Raw genomic sequence first — 20,910 nt, 5'->3', positions numbered from 1 at the left:
GCGAGATACCCTACCACCCAGTCCGCGCCGCATCGAATGTGGAATCTTGAATCATGATAGCTGGGAGGGTCCTGGAACGCATTGGACTTGCTGGTATAAACGTGGACCGGTAAAGTATTACTTTGACTCTTATGGATTGCCACCGCCTGCAGAGATGGTGAACTACTTACAGCCTGAAATTCGATATAGCACCGACAAATTACAGCAACGAGGCTCGGTGGTGTGTGGTCACGTTTGCCTATTCGTGTTGAAAGTGTTGGCGACTGGAAAATCGCTGGAAGATACAATCTTCTCACTCTTTAAATAAAAGGATAAGTTTGGATCTCATGCAAGAAAGCGCGCATCCCTTTGGCGAATGCTACAGGATTTGGATATGAACGACAATCTCATTACTAGCCTAGGATATCCCAAGGACAACTCGGATGCCGTGACAAAACGGTGATTGACCCAACAGTTGAACGATGGTATAAAAGACAGCAATGATCTAGAGGCTGCGCTCGAAGCAATCTCGAAAGAGCTTGAGGTGGAGAAGAAAAGTTTAAACGGCATCGAGAAAGATGTGACGAAGTGCTTGCCTTCGACCGGGGGAAGGGTAAATGGTGAAATAGATATGCTGGGACACCCAATCACCAATCTCCCAACTCCAAAATCAGCCAATGAACCTGTGACTAAAGGCTGGTATGCAAAGAACTGGCAGGAACTTGTCATGAGCCTCACCGGTAAGATAAACGATCTCGAAAAGAAGATTAAGAGAGGAAGGTCACGGCGCGAGTTTGATGTTGCGTCTGAAGAGGATAAACACATTAATAGGATTAAGGAACTCTTGGGGTAACCTCAACAACCTTTCCCGTCCTGATTGAAAGGATGGGAAAGCTTGAAAGCTTGACATTATTGTACATCTGACTTTTTGATCCAAGAGTTAAACTCTGCAGGATAACCCTTCCGCTTCACAAACACCTCATTAATCCTGTTCTTGGTTCGCCTGCGGAGGATCTTTTCTATGCGGTAGACGTCCTGATCAGTCTTCTGAAGTTCGGGCTCATAGAAGGATCCCTGAATTTCCTCCCCATTTAAATCCTTGAGATGAGAAGTGGGTGGCTGGGTGGAAAGAACTTGAGACACCTCGAAAACTTCCTTGGTCCAGCACGGTGTGTGACCCTTCTCAAATGTGCCTTTCTTCTTGGTAATTCGAACCTTATCACCTATACGAAACCGTGCCTGCTGCATGGGAGGGAGGTCTCCATACAAATTCCAATACACCTTGTTTTCATGTTTTTTGAGGCTTGCAATCATAGGAGTCATTTTAATGGATCTATGTTTGGCGGTATTGTACTGGTGAACAAGATCATCCAACACATTGATGTAGGTGCGTGTAGAGTAGGCTGAGAAATATTTGAACATCTTCTCTCTCATGGTGCGATTCCAGCGCTCGACAACACTCGACTGCTCCTCATTCTCAGTAGAGTAGAGCTCAATATCATGCTTTTGGAGCAGCTGCTTTACATCCTTGTTGTAAAACTCAGTACCTGTGTCTGTCCACAATTTTTCAGGAACGCGCTCCTTGAACATCGCTTGAAAGGCATCCCGCACCGTCACCCCCTTCTTGTTTTGAGTGGTATCAACCAGCCATATTTGGAGAAGACATCGATGATGCTCACGATAAACTTATTTCCCTTGTTGTCCCTGGAAAAGGCACTCATATCAACAAGGTCGGCCGCCCAGGTCTCATCCACACCACCCACTACCACACGACGTTTCTGAAACTTGCGTCGAACTGGTTTGTGCAACTCCTCAGCTAAATCATCGGTCCAGCGAACTTATTTTTTTTTAATACCCAGACCAAATGGGTCCGATGATGCTGCGGTCCATGCGTTCGCGTGTGGTAGGGTTGGGAATGGTGTTAAGCGAGGCTAGCATAGCTTTGTCACAGATGGAGTTGCGTGCGGCTGTATCCTTGTGCTGGGCATAACAGAGATCGTGGTGATATGCAGCATGGTGAACTCGATTAATGGGTTTTGACTAAGCCTTCGGGGTGCCATCGGGGAGTAGCCGCTTACTAAGTTTAGTCCCTGGTCCGGTGAAGTTGTGTCCGGGCGGATGCATTTCCATGGGTAATCGGTTGATTAGTTTGTTCATGAACCCTGCACCGGTTGTAGCAACAAACTGAGACCTCTTGGCACCGCACACCTTGCAGTTGCCGAACTTCCTCCATCGCCCGTTGCTGGTAATTGTCTCGCCAGGGTTAACTGTGTCCGTCTTCCTACGACATTTCACGCAGAAGATCATCGCTATTTTATTTAAATAAATGAACGTCGAAGACATTTCCTTCAGTACCAACGCCCCCAAAAGGAGCAATCACTACCTCCTACCGCAGCGGTCGATCAGAGTGTTGATCATTGGGAAGTCGGACTGTGGTCAACGCTGTTGAACAACCTACTCCTGCGCGATGGATGGCTCGACTACGATCGATTGTACGTTTTCGGAAAATCGCTTCACCAGCCCATCTACCAGCTGTTGCAGCAAGCGCTGGGAAAAGGAAGATATCCGAGACCTCCTACAGTGCAAGGGAAAGTCACCCTACTCGTTGATCGATGTGGTCAACGCCTTACCACAACCACGACACCCAAATGGTATCGACACTTTTTTCGTCGAGCAAGGGAGCGATGTACCAGACCCCCGGGAACTTGACCCCAGCCGCAAGAACCTCATAGTGTTCGACGACTTGATGCTAGGCAAACAGAACACGTATGAAGATTACTACGTGCGCGGTCGCCACAACAACGTCGATTGTTTCTACCTGTGCCAGAACTACTTCAAACTGCCCCGATAATCGATCAGAGAAAATGCAAACTTTATCTGTCTCTTTCAGTAAGATGCTAAGAATCTCGATCATATCCGGCGTGACCACTGCAACGATCTAACCAAGTAACAATTTGACGCTCTGTGTAAGCATTGCTGGTCCTAACCGTATGGATTTGTAACCATCGATCTCACGAGCCCCAAGTCAGCAGGGAAATACCGATACAAATTAGATGAGTTCTATGAGGTATAAGATAAAGAATGGATCAGTTTGAAGATTTCTTCCTGCAAATGGAGTATGAAGACACAGAGGAACCCCAGCCCTACAAGTTTTAGTGGCACTGCAAATGTAAGTTCGAGTGGGACTCAGTCGATATGAGGAGTATGTGTTGGAAGTGTGGTCGCACGATCCCCCGCCCGATCGATAGCGGTGTAGGTGATTTCGACGCATGAAACTCTGGCCGCCAGTATGGTAAGGTGGGCGCTTTCCTCTACCCCAATGCCCTACCAAGACGATTCGAGGCCACCAGTGTACACACCCATGCCAACCGCGTAAAGACCTATGCCTAAGACACTTGAAGCTTTCGAAGAGAATACAACCATACTCGTTACCCCCATTGTTTCAACAACTTTTTAAACGCTAAATGAGAGATATTTTTTCAAACGCTATAAGGTGTTTGGAAAAACGTCTATAAACGCTATGGGGCGTTCACACCAACGCTATGGGGCGTTTAACAGCGTTCGCTCCTATAAATAAATGACGTTTATCAAGATTACCGACCCTAAGCAGCGTGAGGCGCTTGCCAGGGAAATGCAAGACACCAAGCGGAAAATTCAAGCCAGTAATATGCAGCATCGCCTCGACAAGATTGGACTTAGCCGAGACCTTTCCAAGGTGTTTAAGCCTGTGGTTGAGGCTCAGCGAGAGGTAGCTTCACAGATCACCAAAACGATCGCAGACCTTCCTGCAGCAGTGCCAGCCCTTCCTCCTCCACCGCCCGAGTTTGCCGACCCACTACCCATCGCACCAGCTACATACACCGTCCTTGGACCCCGAGCCCGGCAGTATTTGCAGCTCAGTATGACTGCTTCCGCCGACCACACCTTTGGATTGCGATCTGAAAACGATAGTATCTTTATCGGAAGCTCATTAGTTACTTTTGACGGTGATGATATTTTCGTGGATGGTGTGAGGTACAAAGGAACCCTTGGTCTCTGGGAACTCATGGTGAAAAAGAATCCAGAATCGTTCGAGCCCGACGACCTAGAGGACTATGCACAGATTCTAAAAAGTTCCGGTGCCATGTATCAAGGCAATTCCACCCTTTCGAGAACCCCGAAGGCGAATAAGGGTTACAAGTGGAAGGAAATCGTGTCCCACATCTACCAAAAGAATAAGTTTGGCAGTGGGCTGCAAACCGTGTTTGACCTTCAAAATTCAAGCAGCTTCTCGATCGCTTGGAACTGTGTGCCGCAGCATACCGAGCAGGAAATAATGGTGTGCGCAACGAAATTGTGTCGATTATTGATGCTATGAGAAAGGGTAGACATATCAGCATCGAGGAATATAAGGCGCTTCATCATAGCATCCTATAAATAAATGTTGCAAATCAAAAAAGGTTACGCTCGAAAGTACGCCTACGGTGGTAGAGGACTGTTTAACACAATCGCCAGTTTGGCTGGACGCATGTTTACTTCCTCTGCCGCCAAAACCCTAGGAAGTAAGGCCGTGAGTGCTGCTACCAATGCAACCTTGAAAGGTGTTGAAAATGGGGCCTTTAAAGCCGTCGACCATGTGGTTGATAAAGTGAAACGCAATAAACCCCCCCCCCCCCCCCCCAACAGTCAAGTGTTCAACGCAAGAAGCCAGAGCAAGTTTGGTTGAACAATCTTATCTCCGGCTCTGGTATCAAAACCATCCACGACTTCGTCCAACGCTATAAAAAATAACATTATGTCTGACATCCTTACAATTACCGAAGGGTTGACCTTCCACGAAAGTCTCCAGGAATATCAGGTTCGAGAATACGAACCACAAGCCGGTGCCCAGCAGAACAGTGCCGGTTTTGAAATCCGAATCAACATCGAAACCCAGGATTTGTTCCTACACCCCGACGAGAGTTATCTCTTGGTAGAAGGACGGCTCCTAAAGAACGACGGCACTGCATATGCCGACGCTGATCTCGTGTCCCTCGTCCATAATGGTATCATGTATCTCTTCAGAACCATCAGCTATCGACTCTCCGGCCAGCAAATCGAGCACATCAACGACCCCGGCATCGCCACCACCATGATTGGAATGTTGACCTACCCCGACGACTTTTCCATATCACAAGGTCTCAACCAACTGTGGTTCAAGGATTCCTCCATCGACGCCCATGCAAACAACACCGTCTTTGTAGCACGCCGTGGCTACATCATTGCCAAGCCGGCAAACAAAGGGTCGTTTCATTCGCCATCCCCCTGAAGCACATTTTTTGGTTCGCTGATGACTACGACAAGATCGTGTACGGGTTCAGGCATAAAATCACACTCGTGCGCGATTCCACGCCGTCGACGTGGGAAAAGTTGTCCTGCGTAAGATCTCATGGTTCGTCCCCCACGTCACTCCTTTAGACGAAAACAAGATGCAGCTATACAACACCATTCAGAGTAAAGCGAAGATCAACTGTGGATTTCGAATGAGACAGTGCGATTCCATAGCCGTCCCCCAAGCCTCACAGTTCAGCTGGCGCTTATCTGCCAAGGGCGGTCGCGAGAAGCCCAGGAACATCATCGTTGCCTTCCAAACCGAGAGAAGTGGGAACCAGGAGCGCAAAGTTGCCGTGTTCGATTTCTGTCGATTGCAAAACATCCATGTCACTCTCAACGTTGGACTCTACCCGGCCGTCGACTACAATGCCGTTTTCACCGAAAACAGGGTAGCTAGAGTGTTCAAAGAGGCTGCTGACTTCAGGAAGAAATAACACAACATGGACACCCTCCTCAGCAACGGTGGCATCAACCCCTCTGACTTCATCGATCTGTACCCCTTGTTTGTCATTGACGAGAGTCACCAGTCCGAGTGGCTGAAAGAATCCACGGTGGACATTCTGATCCGGGCCCTGTTCGAGCGTAACGTGGAGGCAAACACCAGAGCATTTGCACTGATCATTTCCGACAGAATCCTACAGTTTGAATCCGATGGACAGAAGATGAACGTTGTGTTCTAAAAGTAAAAAATGGATAAAATTTACTCCTCTTTGCAGCCGCCCTGCCGAAGTCTATGCGATCGTGGTGAAGGCTGGTAGACAACTCAAGGAGCAGTATGACGGTATCGAAGAGTGGAAGCAAAAATATGTGACAATGGTGTACCATAAATAAATGGATAACACATTTTTGCGACGAATTGCAAACAACACTGACCCCAAACAGGGGTTCTCGTTCATCGTCTCTGGAAACGATAGTCAAATCCTTACCTGGTTCAACCCCCTACTGGAACTCAAGGAATCCAAGACCTATGAGATGGCATTAGTGAACCTGGAAACCTATAACTCCATTCCCAACATTCATACAGGTAACAATTCCTTCCGCTACTCCCCCGACGATGGTGCCAACTGGTTTCCCATCGCACTGAGCACAGGTTTCTATGACATCGAAGACATCAACAATTTGATCCAGCGGCGGCTACGGCTCAACAAACACAAAACAAAGATCATCATCGATGTCAAACGGGCGACCCTAAGAGCAACGCTAACCCTCGCCAGACACTATCAAGTATACTTCAACGTTGTCAATAGCATCAACACCGTCTTGGGATTCAAGCGGCAGATTTACACATTCGATATGATCACAGATGGCTATACAGAAGGGGAACACATTGTAAATATCATCAACATCAACAGCATTCTGCTGAATAGTGATATCATCCATGGAAGTTATGTGAATGGTACACAGCAGTCTACCATCTACAGCTTCTTTCCTGCAGACGGTCCTGGTATGAAGATAATTCAAACCCCCAAGAATCTAGTATACTTGCCGGTGACTTTGCGAACCAGCAATCGCATGCAAACGTATCTCACCGATCAAGATGGTAGGCCCATGTGAGGTATAAATAAATGACTTATCACGAACATGGTTTGACCTTGACAAAAGGTCAAGCTGATAAACTACAACGGGCTGTCAAGCAAGGTTGTCCGGTCTCCATTCGTTTGTCCCACGCAAACCTGCAAGGTGAACACAAGATGTGGCTCACCTCTCGGCAGGTTCAAAAGATTATTAAGCTTCTCCAGAAAGGTACTGGTGGTATGAATCTGTAGCTGAGTGCCGCCCAAATGAAGGAAAACATGCAAAAAGTAGGTGGATTCCTACCCATGTTGGCAGGGCTAGTAATGAGGGCACTTCCCATGGTAGCTAAGACAATTCTATCTGCCTTGGGTGTTGGAGCCTTGAGCGGTCTGGGTGATGTAGCCATTAACAAGGCCTTAGGGTCTGGATTGTACCTGAAACGTGGTGGGTTTGTTTATACCGTGAAACCTAATGGCAACGGTCTCTACCTCAAACCCTCAAACGCATGGATCACCTATGGTGATGGACTCTACTTAAAGCGTGGTCAACAATTCCACGACGGAGCCGGTCTGATCTTAGGTGCTAACAGCCCTTCAAAAACATTCCCCTCCTCGGTATGCTCCTATAAATAAATGGATGATTTAGATTCTGGATACCGGCAGACCAGAGTCGAATGTATGGAAGACCAACTCAACGCGGATATTCTTAAGTATCAACGTACCTTGAAGATCTACAAACGACTCGATAAAGTAGTGTCTATAGCACAAGGTGTGTGTTCCGTAGCCAGTTTGATGTTGACCAGCTGCACCATGGGTTCAGCTTTGACCGGTATAGGTATTATAGCCTCCCTTCCCCTAGGATCCCTTGCTTGATTGAGTGCCACTGGCGTGATGGTACTCACACTGATCTCAGGGCGTATCATGAAAAAGAAGAAAAAACACAGCGACACCTAGCGATTGGCACAGTCCACAAAATCCTTGGATGAACAATGTATTAGTACTGCTTTGGCTGATGATGAACAAATTGATGATGCTGAGTTGGTAAGATCGCAAGAAAATTCAGCTGCGACAACCTTCCACCACTTTTAGTGAGGACCATAATGCGCATGCGCCGTAAAAACGTCACACATCATTCCATTACGCTTCACTACACACATCGTTTCACGATGTGCTCCGTTCTGCTTCATTTCACGATGTGCTCTGTTTGAAGCATAAAAAAAAATAAAAACAAAAAAACTTTCCGATCCGGCAGAAATGTCGGATTGGAAAATTTTTTTTGTACCCCACCCACCCCATTTTTTATTTTATTTTTTTTTTTTTTTTGAATTAATTTTTTACAAGATCGCAAGAAAAGTACTCCTGTTTGGTCTTTTTACTAACTTTTAAGCCTGTACTTCTCACGAAGGCTCCTTCCAAGGGTTCCTTCTCTCTGTTCAGACTACTGCAGGCCCATACCCTTGTCGTTTCTCCTTCTTTGTTTTTCAAGGTGAGGATCATACTCCTCCCAAACTTCCCATCTACTTCTACCACTTCTAGGATTTTATTGGTTGGGGGTTCCTTCCATTTTAGGGTTTCCAGGCTCTGGTCCTTTGCCTTTTCCTCGAAAACATTATCATTAATAAAATCGTCGTCTACGATTTTTGAAATTCTGAGTTCCTCTATCTTTTGTACGAAAGCCATATTTTTCTATCTACCCTTAGGATTACATCCCTTTAAGGTGTCTCTACCATTGTTTACAAAAAGCCATATTCTTGTTTCCACCCTTAGACTAGTTGAAACACAATGCATTTGCATTTTTTGTTTGAGGTTGGGGTCCCTATGCAGGATTTGTGCTTAAAAATGGCAAGTGCGGCAGAATCCCCCTTTTTACACTACTACCCACAATTATTTTTCTGTAGAAGCCATGGAATAGGCCAACCCCCTGTTTTTAACATTTTTTTTTTTAAATTTGAGCTCTAGTTTCAATTTTTTTAACATAATCCCTTCTATACCTTGAGCAAAAGATGCACCTGTTTCTCTCCTACAAGACCTATATAGTCATATCCCGTGACACTCCTCATTATTTTTCTCTAGAAGCCATGGAATAGGCCAACCCCCCTGTTTTTAATAATTTTCTTTCAAATTTTGAGCTCTAGTTTCAGATTTTTGAACATAGCGCCCTTCGATACCTTGCGCAAAAGATGCGCCTGTTTCTCCTCTACAAGACCTATATAGTTATACCCCGTGACACGCCTAATTATTTTTCTCTAGAAGCCATGGAATAGGCCAACCCCCCTGTTTTTAATAATTTTCTTTCAAATTTTGAGCTCTAGTTTCAGATTTTTGAACATTGCGTACTTCAATACCTTGCGCAAAAGATGCGCCTGTTTCTCCTCTACAAGACCTACATAGTCATACCCCGTGACACCCCTCATTATTTTTCTGTAGAAGCCATTGATTAGGCCAACCCCTGTTTTTAACATTTCTTTCAAATTTTGAGCTCTAGTTTCAGATTTTTGAACAAAACGCCCTTCGTTTCCTTGCGCAAAAGATGCGCTTGTTTCTCTTCTACAAGACCTATATAGTCATACCCCGTGACACCCCTCATTATTTTTCTCTAGAAGCCATGGAATAGGCAATTCCCCCTGTTTTTAACAATTTTTTTTCAAATTTTGAGCGTTAGTTTCAGATTTTTGAACATAGCGTCCTTCGATACCTTGCGCAAAAGATGCGCCTGTTTCTCCTCTACAAGACCTATATAGTTATACCCCGTGACACCCCTCATTATTTTTCTCTAGAAACCATGGAATAGGCCAACCCCCCTGTTTTTAACAATTTTTTTTCAAATTTTGAGCTCTTGTTTCAGATTTTTGAACATAGCACCCTTCGATACCTTGCGCAAAAGATGCGCCTGTTTCTCCTCTACAAGACCTATATAGTCATACCCCGTGACACCCCTCATTATTTGTCCCTAGAAGCCATTGATTAGGCCAACCCCCTGTTTTTTAACAATTTTTTTTTTCAAATTTTGAGCTCTAGTTTCAGATTTTTGAACATAGCGCCCTTCGATACCTTGCTCAAAAGATGCGCCTGTTTCTCCTCAGCAAGACCTATTTAGACATACCCCGTGACACCCCTCATTATTTTTCTATAGAAACCATGGAATAGGCCAACTCCCCTGTTTTTAACAATTTTTTTTCAAATTTAGAGCTCTAGCTTCAGATTTTTGAACATAGCGCCCTTCGATACCTTGCGCAAGAGATGCGCTTGTTTCTCCTCTACAAGACCTATATAGTCATACCCCGTGACACCCCTCATTATTTTTCTCTAGAAGCCATGGTATAGGCCAACCCCCCTGTTTTTAACAATTTTTTTTCAAATTTTGAGCTCTAGTTTCAGATTTTTGAACATAGCGCCCTTCGATACCTTGCGCAAAAGATGCGCCTGTGTCTCTTCTAGGAGATCTATATAGTCATACCCCGTGACACTCCCCATTATTTTTCCCTAGAAGCCATGGAATAGGCCAACCCCCTGTTTTTAACAATTTTTTTTTTCAAATTTTGAGCTCTAGTTTCAGATTTTTGAACATAGCGCCCTTCGATACCTTGCGCAAAAGATGCGCCTGTTTCTCCTCTACAGGACCTATATAGTCATACCCCGTGACACCCCTCATTATTTTTCTCTAGAAACCATGGAATAGGCCACCCCCCCTGTTTTTAACAATTTTTTTTCAAATTTTGAGCTCTAGTTTCAGATTTTTGAACATAGCGCCCTTCGATACCTTCGCAAAAGATGCGTCTGTTTCTCTTCTACAAGATCTATATAGTCATACCCCGTGACACCCCTCATTATTTTTCCCTAGAAGCCATAGAATAGGCCAACCCCCTGTTTTTAACAATTTTTTTTTTCAAATTTTGAGCTCTAGTTTCAGATTTTTGAACATAGCGCTCTTCGATACCTTGCGCAAACGATGCGCCTGTTTTTCCTCTACAAGACCTATATAGTCATATCCCGTGACACCCCTCATTATTTTCTCTAGAAACCATGGAATAGGCCAACCCCCCAGTTTTTAACAATTTTTTTTCAAATTTTGAGCACTAGTTTCAGATTTTTCAACATAGCGCCCTTTGATACCTTGCGCAAGAGATGCGCCTGTTTCTCCTCTACAAAACCTATATAGTCATACCCCATGACACTCCTCATTATTTTTCTCTAGAAGCCATGGAATAGGCCATACCCCCTGTTTTTAATAAAAAAAATTTCAAATTTTGAGCTCTAGTTTCAGATTTTTTAACGTAGCGCCCTTCGATACCTTGCGCAAAAGATGCGCCTGTTTCTCCTCTACAAGACCTATATAGTCATACCCCGTGACACCCCTCATTATTTTTCTCTACAAGCCATGGAATAGGCAATTCCCCTTGTTTTTAACAATTTTTTTTCAAATTTTGAGATCTAGTTTCAGATTTTTTTAACATAGCGCCCTTCGATACCTTGCGCAAGAGATGCGCCTTTTTCTCCTCTACAAGACCTATATAGTCATACCCCGTGACACCCCTCATTATTTTTCTCTAGAAGCCATGGAATAGGCCAACCCCCTGTTTTTAACAATTTTTTTTCAAATTTTGAGCTCTAGTTTCAGATTTTTGAACATAGCGCCCTTCGATACCTTGCGCAAAAGATGCGCCTGTTTCTCCTCTACAAGACCTATATAGTCATACCCCGTGACACTCCTCATTATTTTTCTCTAGAAGCCATGGAATAGGCCAACCCCCCTGTTTTTAACAATTTTTTTTCAAATTTTGATCTCTAATTGCAGATTTTTGAACATAGCGCCCTTCGATACCTTGCGCAAAAGATGCGCCTGTTTCTCCTCTACAAGACCTATATAGTCATACCCCGTGACACCCCTCATTATTTTTCTCTAGAAACCATGGAATAGGCCAAACCCCCCTGTTTTTAACAATTTTTTTTCAAATTTTGAGCTCTAGTTTCAGATTTTTGAACATAGCGCCCTTCGATACCTTGTGCAAGAGATGCGCTTGTTTCTTCTCTACAAGACCTATATAGTCATACCCCGTGACACCCCTCATTATTTTTTTCTAGAAGCCATGGAATAGGCCAACCCCCTGTTTTTAACATTTTTTTTCAAATTTTGAGCTCTAGTTTCAGATTTTTGAACATAGCGCCCTTCGATACCTTGCGCAAAAGTTGCGCCTGTTTCTCCTCTAGAAGACCTATATAGTCATACCCCGTGACACTCCTCATTATTTTTCCCTAGAAGCCATGGAATAGGCCAACCCCCCAGTTTTTAACACTTTTTTTTCAAATTTTGAGCTCTAGTTTCAGATTTTTGAACATAGCGCCCTTCGATACCTTGCGCAAAAGATGCGCCTGTTTCTCTTCTACAAGACCTATATAGACATACCCCGTGACACCCCTCATTATTTTTCTCTAGAAACCATGGAATAGGCCAACTCCCATGTTTTTAACAATTTTTTTCAAATTTAGAGCTCTAGTTTCAGATTTTTGAACATAGCGCCCTTCGATACCTTGCGCAAGAGATGCGCCTGTTTCTCCTCTACAAGACCTATATAGTCATACCCCGTGACACCCCTCATTATTTTTCTCTAGAAGCCATGGTATAGGCCAACCCCCCTGTTTTTAACATTTTTTTTCAAATTTTGAGCTCTAGTTTCAGATTTTTGAACATAGCGCCCTTCGATACCTTGCGCAAAAGATGCGCCTGTTTCTTTTCTAGGAGACCTATATAGTCATACCCCGTGACACCCCTCATTATTTTTCCCTAGAAGCCATGGAATAGGCCAAACCCCTGTTTTTAACAAAATTTTTTTTCAAATTTTGAGCTCTAGATTCAGATTTTTGAACATAACGCCCTTCGATACCTTGCGCAAAAGATGCGCCTGTTTCTCCTCTACAAGACCTATATAGTCATACCCCGTGACAATCCCTCATTATTTTTCTCTAGAAGAGATGGAATAGGCCATTCCCCCTGTTTTTAACAAATTTTTTTTCAATTTTTTTGAGCTCTACTTTCAGATTTTTTAACATAGCGCCCTTCGATACCTTGCGCAAAAGATGCGCCTGTTTCTCCTCTACAAGACCTATATAGTCATACCCCGTGACACCCCTCATTATTTTTCTCTAGAAGAGATGGAATAGGCCATTCCTCCTGTTTTTAACAAATTTTTTTCAAATTTTGAGCTCTAGTTTCAGATTTTTGAACATAGCGCCCTTCGAAACCTTGCGCAAGAGATTCGCCTGTTTCTCTTCTACAAGACCTATATAGTCATACCCCGTGACACCCCTCATTATTTTTCTCTAGAAGCCATGGAATAGGCCAATCCCCCTGTTTTTAACATTTTTTTTCAAATTTTGAGCTCTAGTTTCAGATCTTTGAACATAGCGCCCTTCGTTACCTTGCGCAAAAGATGCGCTTGTTTCTCTTCTACAAGACCTTTATAGTCATACCCCGTGACACCCCTCATTATTTTTCTCTACAAGCCATGGAATAGGCAATTCCCCCTGTTTTTAACAATTTTTTTTCAAATTTTGAGCTCTAGTTTCAGATTTTTTTAACATAGCGCCCTTCGATACCTTGCGCAAGAGATGCGCCTTTTTCTCCTCCACAAGACCTATATAGTCATACCCCGTGACACCCCTCATTATTTTTCTCTAGAAGCCATGGAATAGGCCAACCCCCTGTTTTTAACAATTTTTTTTCAAATTTTGAGCTCTAGTTTTAGATTTTTGAACATAGCGCCCTTCGATACCTTGCGCAAAAGATGCGCCTGTTTCTCCTCTACAAGACCTATATAGTCATACCCCGTGACACTCCTCATTATTTTTCTCTAGAAGCCATGGAATAGGCCAACCCCCCTGTTTTTAACAATTTTTTTTCAAATTTTGATCTCTAATTGCAGATTTTTGAACATAGCGCCCTTCGATACCTTGCGCAAAAGATGCGCCTGTTTCTCCTCTACAAGACCTATATAGTCATACCCCGTGACACCCCTCATTATTTTTCTCTAGAAACCATGGAATAGGCCAAACCCCCCTGTTTTTAACAATTTTTTTTCAAATTTTGAGCTCTAGTTTCAGATTTTTGAACATAGCGCCCTTCGATACCTTGTGCAAGAGATGCGCTTGTTTCTTCTCTACAAGACCTATATAGTCATACCCCGTGACACCCCTAATTATTTTTCTCTAGAAGCCATGGAATAGGCCAACCCCCTGTTTTTAACATTTTTTTTCAAATTTTGAGCTCTAGTTTCAGATTTTTGAACATAGCGCCCTTCGATACCTTGCGCAAAAGATGCGCCTGTTTCTCTTCTACAAGACCTATATAGACATACCCCGTGACACCCCTCATTATTTTTCTCTAGAAACCATGGAATAGGCCAACTCCCATGTTTTTAACAATTTTTTTCAAATTTAGAGCTCTAGTTTCAGATTTTTGAACATAGCGCCCTTCGATACCTTGCGCAAGAGATGCGCCTGTTTCTCCTCTACAAGACCTATATAGTCATACCCCGTGACACCCCTCATTATTTTTCTCTAGAAGCCATGGTATAGGCCAACCCCCCTGTTTTTAACATTTTTTTTCAAATTTTGAGCTCTAGTTTCAGATTTTTGAACATAGCGCCCTTCGATACCTTGCGCAAAAGATGCGCCTGTTTCTTTTCTAGGAGACCTATATAGTCATACCCCGTGACACCCCTCATTATTTTTCCCTAGAAGCCATGGAATAGGCCAAACCCCTGTTTTTAACAAATTTTTTTTTCAAATTTTGAGCTCTAGATTCAGATTTTTGAACATAACGCCCTTCGATACCTTGCGCAAAAGATGCGCCTGTTTCTCCTCTACAAGACCTATATAGTCATACCCCGTGACACCCCTTATTATTTTTCTCTAGAAGAGATGGAATAGGCCATTCCTCCTGTTTTTAACAATTTTTTTTCAAATTTTGAGCTCTAGTTTCAGATTTTTGAACATAGCGCCCTTCGAAACCTTGCGCAAGAGATTCGCCTGTTTCTCTTCTACAAGACCTATATAGTCATACCCCGTGACACCCCTCATTATTTTTCTCTAGAAGCCATGGAATAGGCCAATCCCCCTGTTTTTAACATTTTTTTTCAAATTTTGAGCTCTAGTTTCAGATCTTTGAACATAGCGCCCTTCGTTACCTTGCGCAAAAGATGCGCTTGTTTCTCTTCTACAAGACCTTTATAGTCATACCCCGTGACACCCCTCATTATTTTTCTCTACAAGCCATGGAATAGGCAATTCCCCCTGTTTTTAACAATTTTTTTTCAAATTTTGAGCTCTAGTTTCAGATTTTTTTAACATAGCGCCCTTCGATACCTTGCGCAAGAGATGCGCCTTTTTCTCCTCCACAAGACCTATATAGTCATACCCCGTGACACCCCTCATTATTTTTCTCTAGAAGCCATGGAATAGGCCAACCCCCTGTTTTTAACAATTTTTTTTCAAATTTTGAGCTCTAGTTTCAGATTTTTGAACATAGCGCCCTTCGATACCTTGCGCAAAAGATGCGCCTGTTTCTCCTCTACAAGACCTATATAGTCATACCCCGTGACACTCCTCATTATTTTTCTCTAGAAGCCATGGAATAGGCCAACCCCCCTGTTTTTAACAATTTTTTTTCAAATTTTGATCTCCAATTGCAGATTTTTGAACATAGCGCCCTTCGATACCTTGCGCAAAAGATGCGCCTGTTTCTCCTCTACAAGACCTATATAGTCATACCCCGTGACACCCCTCATTATTTTTCTCTAGAAACCATGGAATAGGCCAAACCCCCCTGTTTTTAACATTTTTTTTTCAAATTTTGAGCTCTAGTTTCAGATTTTTGAACAAAGCGCCCTTCGATACCTTGTGCAAGAGATGCGCCTGTTTCTTCTCTACAAGACCTATATAGTCATACCCCGTGACACCCCTCATTATTTTTCTCTAGAAGCCATGGAATAGGCCAACCCCCTGTTTTTAACATTTTTTTTCAAATTTTGAGCTCTAGTTTCAGATTTTTGAACATAGCGCCCTTCGATACCTTGCGCAAAAGTTGCGCCTGTTTCTCCTCTAGAAGACCTATATAGTCATACCCCGTGACACTCCTCATTATTTTTCCCTAGAAGCCATGGAATAGGCCAACCCCCCAGTTTTTAACACTTTTTTTCAAATTTTGAGCTCTAGTTTCAGATTTTTGAACATAGCGCCCTTCGATACCTTGCGCAAAAGATGCGCCTGTTTCTCTTCTACAAGACCTATATAGACATACCCCCGTGACACCCCTCATTATTTTTCTCTAGAAACCATGGAATAGGCCAACTCCCATGTTTTTAACAATTTTTTTCAAATTTAGAGCTCTAGTTTCAGATTTTTGAACATAGCGCCCTTCGATACCTTGCGCAAGAGATGCGCCTGTTTCTCCTCTGCAAGACCTATATAGTCATACCCCGTGACACCCCTCATTATTTTTCTCTAGAAGCCATGGTATAGGCCAACCCCCCTGTTTTTAACATTTTTTTTCAAATTTTGAGCTCTAGTTTCAGATTTTTGAACATAGCGCCCTTCGATACCTTGCGCAAAAGATGCGCCTGTTTCTTTTCTAGGAGACCTATATAGTCATACCCCGTGACACCCCTCATTATTTTTCCCTAGAAGCCATGGAATAGGCCAAACCCCTGTTTTTAACAAATTTTTTTTTCAAATTTTGAGCTCTAGATTCAGATTTTTGAACATAACGCCCTTCGATACCTTGCGCAAAAGATGCGCCTGTTTCTCCTCTACAAGACCTATATAGTCATACCCCGTGACACCCCTCATTATTTTTCTCTAGAAACCATGGAATAGGCCAAACCCCTGTTTTTAACAATTTTTTTTCAAATTTTGAGCTCTAGTTTCAGATTTTTGAACATAGCGCCCTTCGATACCTTGCGCAAAAGATGCGCCTGTTTCTCTTCTACAAGACCTATATAGTCATACCCCGTGACACCCCTCATTATTTTTCTCTAGAAACCATGGAATAGGCCAACCCCCCTGTTTTTAACAAATTTTTTTTCAAATTTTGAGCTCTAGTTTCAGATTTTTGAACATAGCGCCCTTCGATACCTTGCGCAAAAGATGCGCCTGTTTATCCTCTACAAGACCTATATAGTCATACCCCGTGACACCCCTCATTATTTTTCTCTAGAAACCATGGAATAGGCCAACCCCCCTGTTTTTAACAATTTTTTTTCAAATTTTGAGCTCTAGTTTCAGATTTTTGAACATAGCGCCCTTCGATACCTTGCGAAAAAGATGTGCCTGTTTCTCTTCTACAAGACCTATATAGTCATACCCCGTGACACCCCTCATTATTTTTCTCTAGAAGCCATGGAATAGGCCATTCCCCGTGTTTTTAACAATTTTTTTTCAAATTTTGAGCTCTAGTTTCAGATTTTTGAACATAGCGCCCTTCGATACCTTGCGCAAAAGATGCGCCTGTTTCTCCTCTACAAGACCTATATAGTCATACCCCGTGACACCCCTCATTATTTTTCTCAAGAAGCCATGGAATAGGCCAACCCCCATTTCTGCAAATGTGTATCTTAGTTCAATTAAACAATGACATCAAAGGTGCTGTATTTTACAGGGAAGGACTACTTTTACATACGTTCTAAATGGAAGTGGGTGCATTGGTGGTTTTATACCTACAAATAATCCGTTGACAGATGCAGATGTACTGTGGTACTGAATATTAGCCTAAAAAGAGATGTGACTTGTTTTATCAATGGATGGGATAAATACCATTTCGTTTTTGAGTTGAAATTGCAATATTTGGACGGAATTTCTGCCTGTTTAAATATTTTTCATTTAACGGCCGTTGATGTCTTATTCATTTTTTCGGTTTTTAGATATATCGCCTTATTGTTCGCTGGCTTATTGTTCGCTAGTTATTGTTCGCTAGCTTCAGCCTGGTTCTGCACATAGCTATGATGCATGGTTACGCTATTTCATCATAGGGGATACATTGCTTCACAAACATGACAAATATATAAAGCATTTACGACAGTGATTTTAATTGCATTTGAAAAAATGTATCGACATCTGATTAGTTTTAGATTCAATCTTCAACCTTGACTTAAATATCACCTAAATTTCTCGACCTCATCATATTTCATGAAGCTTAAAATAGGCCTATTCTGGTGGCTCATCCCTACCTCTAGGTACAAATGATAAGTATGATGGGTCCCCCCCCCCCCCCCCCCCCCGATCTTTAGGGTAGGGCTTGGGCTGAGTTGAACGTTTTCTAGCTTTCCCTATCAAAACAGCAGACGATAAAGAACAGAAGACTAAAAAAATCGAAAGGGAAATATATATATAAGAAGAATATAAAACTACTTTCAGACGATGCAAGCAATTATACATGTATGCTATCTTATTTCAGCAATGCTTAATTTCTTTGAATGATTTTAAAGGAGATATGAAGTATACGTAATTAGTTTAGACAGCAACCCAATTAAACAACAACAAAACAATTTACCGTCTTCTAAAATTCAACCTACGGTCTTCTACAATGGACATGTCATTACAATATTTTAAGTTTTTAATCGTCCCAAGTCTAGCTATGATATATAGAATAGTTGTGAATACACGTAAAAAAACAATCTTAATAGCAAACAATGAATATTACTTAAAACAATGAGGAGGGTCAAGAACAAACTTCTAGTAGTCTTTAAAGGTATTTATTTTTATGTGTATTTAATACTTCTGTCTGTTTTGTCCTGATCGTATATTTTTGTAATCTATATTTAGTATTTATCGCTATTTTACGAAAATTTCCTTTGATCTTACTGACTAATAATTTCCTTTCTCAGCGGAGTCGAGTGATATGAAAATTATCGCTAGAAACTAAGGGGGCACGTGCCGTTGCTAATGAAATTGACATGAAATTGACAACGTCGTCATAGGTAAAATAGCGATAAACAGATTATCATTGGTCATCTCAACTCGATTGCTTTTCTCCCTTTCGCCGTACCGGCTCAAGCGAGAAAATCAATCTCGTTAAGATGATCAACGATAATCTATAAATATATTAATGATACATGTACCTAACGTCACAGTACCCGAATTGCACCGAGTACCCAAATTGCACCTATTCAACAAAAATAGCTGCGAAAATCTTACAAGTTTTCTTTGAGACTAAATAATTTGTATTTTTATGATTTGACATTATAGACGTCTTTTAACATAGGTAACTATATTCAAATATACAAAAAACGTTCACAGTATATATTTCAACAGATGAAGCACACTGGAAAAAGTAAAATCTACTGAACGTCGCCATGCGACGTTCACAAAAAGTCATCTTTTAAAAATGAGCAAATAAAATATGTTACAAGCATCTATTTCTTAAAAAATGAATACTAAGCATGGACTTATGTCAAATTGTTCTAAATATTTGAAGAAATAAAACAAAACAACTGTTATTCGATTTTTAAGGATGTGAATTAAAGCATGGTTGCAATTTGGGTACTCCTCATTACAGAATCATGGATCGTTTGGAGGTCGGTTCAAACCCATTTTTCTATGATTCACTATGGATTCAAAATTAAATTGGTGTAACTAGACAGTAAAAAAGAATACATCTACAAAATAGACACAGAATGGTAACTTTTGTCTTGATCGTTAAAAAACGTAGGTGAAAAAACTGTCAAAAAAGGTGCAATTTGGGTACCCTCACGTTATATGTTGTAAAATATTTGGTTAATAAAGAATTGAATAGTTGTTTTGAGGTTTATTGACCATTTATACCATATTTATCGCTATTTTACGAAATTTTCCTTTGATCTTGCTTACTGATAATTTCCTTTCTCAGTGGAGTCGAGTGATACGAAAATTATCGCTAGAAACTAAGGGGGCACGTGGCGTTGCTAATGAAATTGACATGAAATTGACAACGTCGTCATAGGTAAAAATAGCGATAAACAGATTATCATTGGTCATCTCAACTCGATTGCTTTTCTCACTTTCGCCGTACCGGCTCAAGCAAGAAAATCAATCTCGTTGAGATGATCAACGATAATCTATAAATATATGCTATATGAGAGAAAGAGAAATAAAAGAAAATTATAAATTTCAAATACGAAAATACTGTTGGCATTTTAAAAGAACGGTCTCTCACAAAAGATTATGTCAATCCAGTATGTTAAGCTTTGAAGGATTAGTACGATAAGGACCTTATTTGACACCCAACATTGAACGGTATACTGTTTCATAACGTGTTTGGTAAACTTTGCTGATTTATATGCAAGGCTGTTCTGAATGAATTAATCTACAAAGCGAGAACACTTTCCACTTTCATCAGCTAGAGACTATGGAAAGCCTCAGCTGTCACATATTAGAGATTTACAAAACGTTATGCTGAAGCTTAAAATGTAAATTTAAGACAGCGTGATGTTGAATTGAGTCATCAAAATGCTAACTCTAAATTACAATTTGCTAAGTTGAATTTGCGCAATGTTGACTTGCAATGACAAGTGCTTTAGTCGTGATAGTATAATAATAAGTCACGATGTTGTGATGATATGCCAAACACACGTAACGTTGGGTTTAAAGTACATGATGTGAAGTTGACGTTGCATGATGTTAGCTTGCAGATGGACACTGCTCAGTCATCCACTTCGATAGCTATGATAACAAATAAAATGAATAGCTTAACTGTATGGTGCTGACTTGTTATTAATAAATGTTGAGCTGAGATAGTACGATGTTATATCATTGTGATATTACGATAGGTCTATCATGCAATCTGTTGATTTAAAACACCATGATGCACAGTTGAAAGTACATGATGTTAAGTTAAGATAACACGATGCTATACCACTATATTGAAACGAAAGGCTTACCATACAATTTGTTGACTTAAAACAACACGATGCAACGTGTTAAGCTAAGATGCTCACTTGAAACTACACGACGTACAGCTGAAATTTTGTAATGTTAAGCTACAATAGCACGATGTTATATCATTATAATGTCACAATAGGCTTGTTCTACAATTTGC

General features: G+C 41.7%; 1 long non-coding RNA gene across 7 annotated transcripts; it reads right to left on the bottom strand.

Moving 5' to 3' along the window:
• Positions 1–8,859: 8,859 nt before the first annotated feature.
• Positions 8,860–17,543, bottom strand: LOC127733985 (uncharacterized). Of its 7 annotated transcripts, XR_007997323.1 has the most exons (9): positions 16,620–17,543; positions 15,245–15,912; positions 14,676–14,713; positions 13,262–13,970; positions 12,198–12,549; positions 11,353–11,490; positions 11,137–11,174; positions 10,467–10,605; positions 9,745–9,755 (listed from the first exon to the last, which is right to left on the bottom strand). It is a non-coding gene; the product is annotated as an uncharacterized LOC127733985 (long non-coding RNA). The 7 variants fall into 7 exon arrangements; XR_007997324.1 differs by lacking the exons at positions 9,745–9,755; positions 10,467–10,605; positions 11,137–11,174; positions 11,353–11,490; positions 14,676–14,713 and adding exons at positions 9,357–9,578; positions 14,322–14,497; positions 15,029–15,066 and having other exon boundaries at positions 12,059–12,549; positions 13,262–13,615; XR_007997322.1 differs by lacking the exons at positions 9,745–9,755; positions 10,467–10,605; positions 11,137–11,174; positions 11,353–11,490; positions 14,676–14,713 and adding exons at positions 9,357–9,578; positions 14,009–14,497 and having other exon boundaries at positions 12,059–12,549; positions 13,262–13,299; positions 15,029–15,912.
• Between the last annotated feature and the right edge of the window lie 3,367 nt (positions 17,544–20,910).

The sequence above is a fragment of the Mytilus californianus genome, unplaced genomic scaffold, assembly GCF_021869535.1.
Source record: "Mytilus californianus isolate M0D057914Y unplaced genomic scaffold, xbMytCali1.0.p SCAF_3, whole genome shotgun sequence".
Classification (NCBI taxonomy): domain Eukaryota; kingdom Metazoa; phylum Mollusca; class Bivalvia; order Mytilida; family Mytilidae; genus Mytilus; species Mytilus californianus.
The sequence above is the reverse complement of the archived record's forward strand: the minus strand, read 5'-3'. Positions and strand labels throughout refer to the sequence as shown.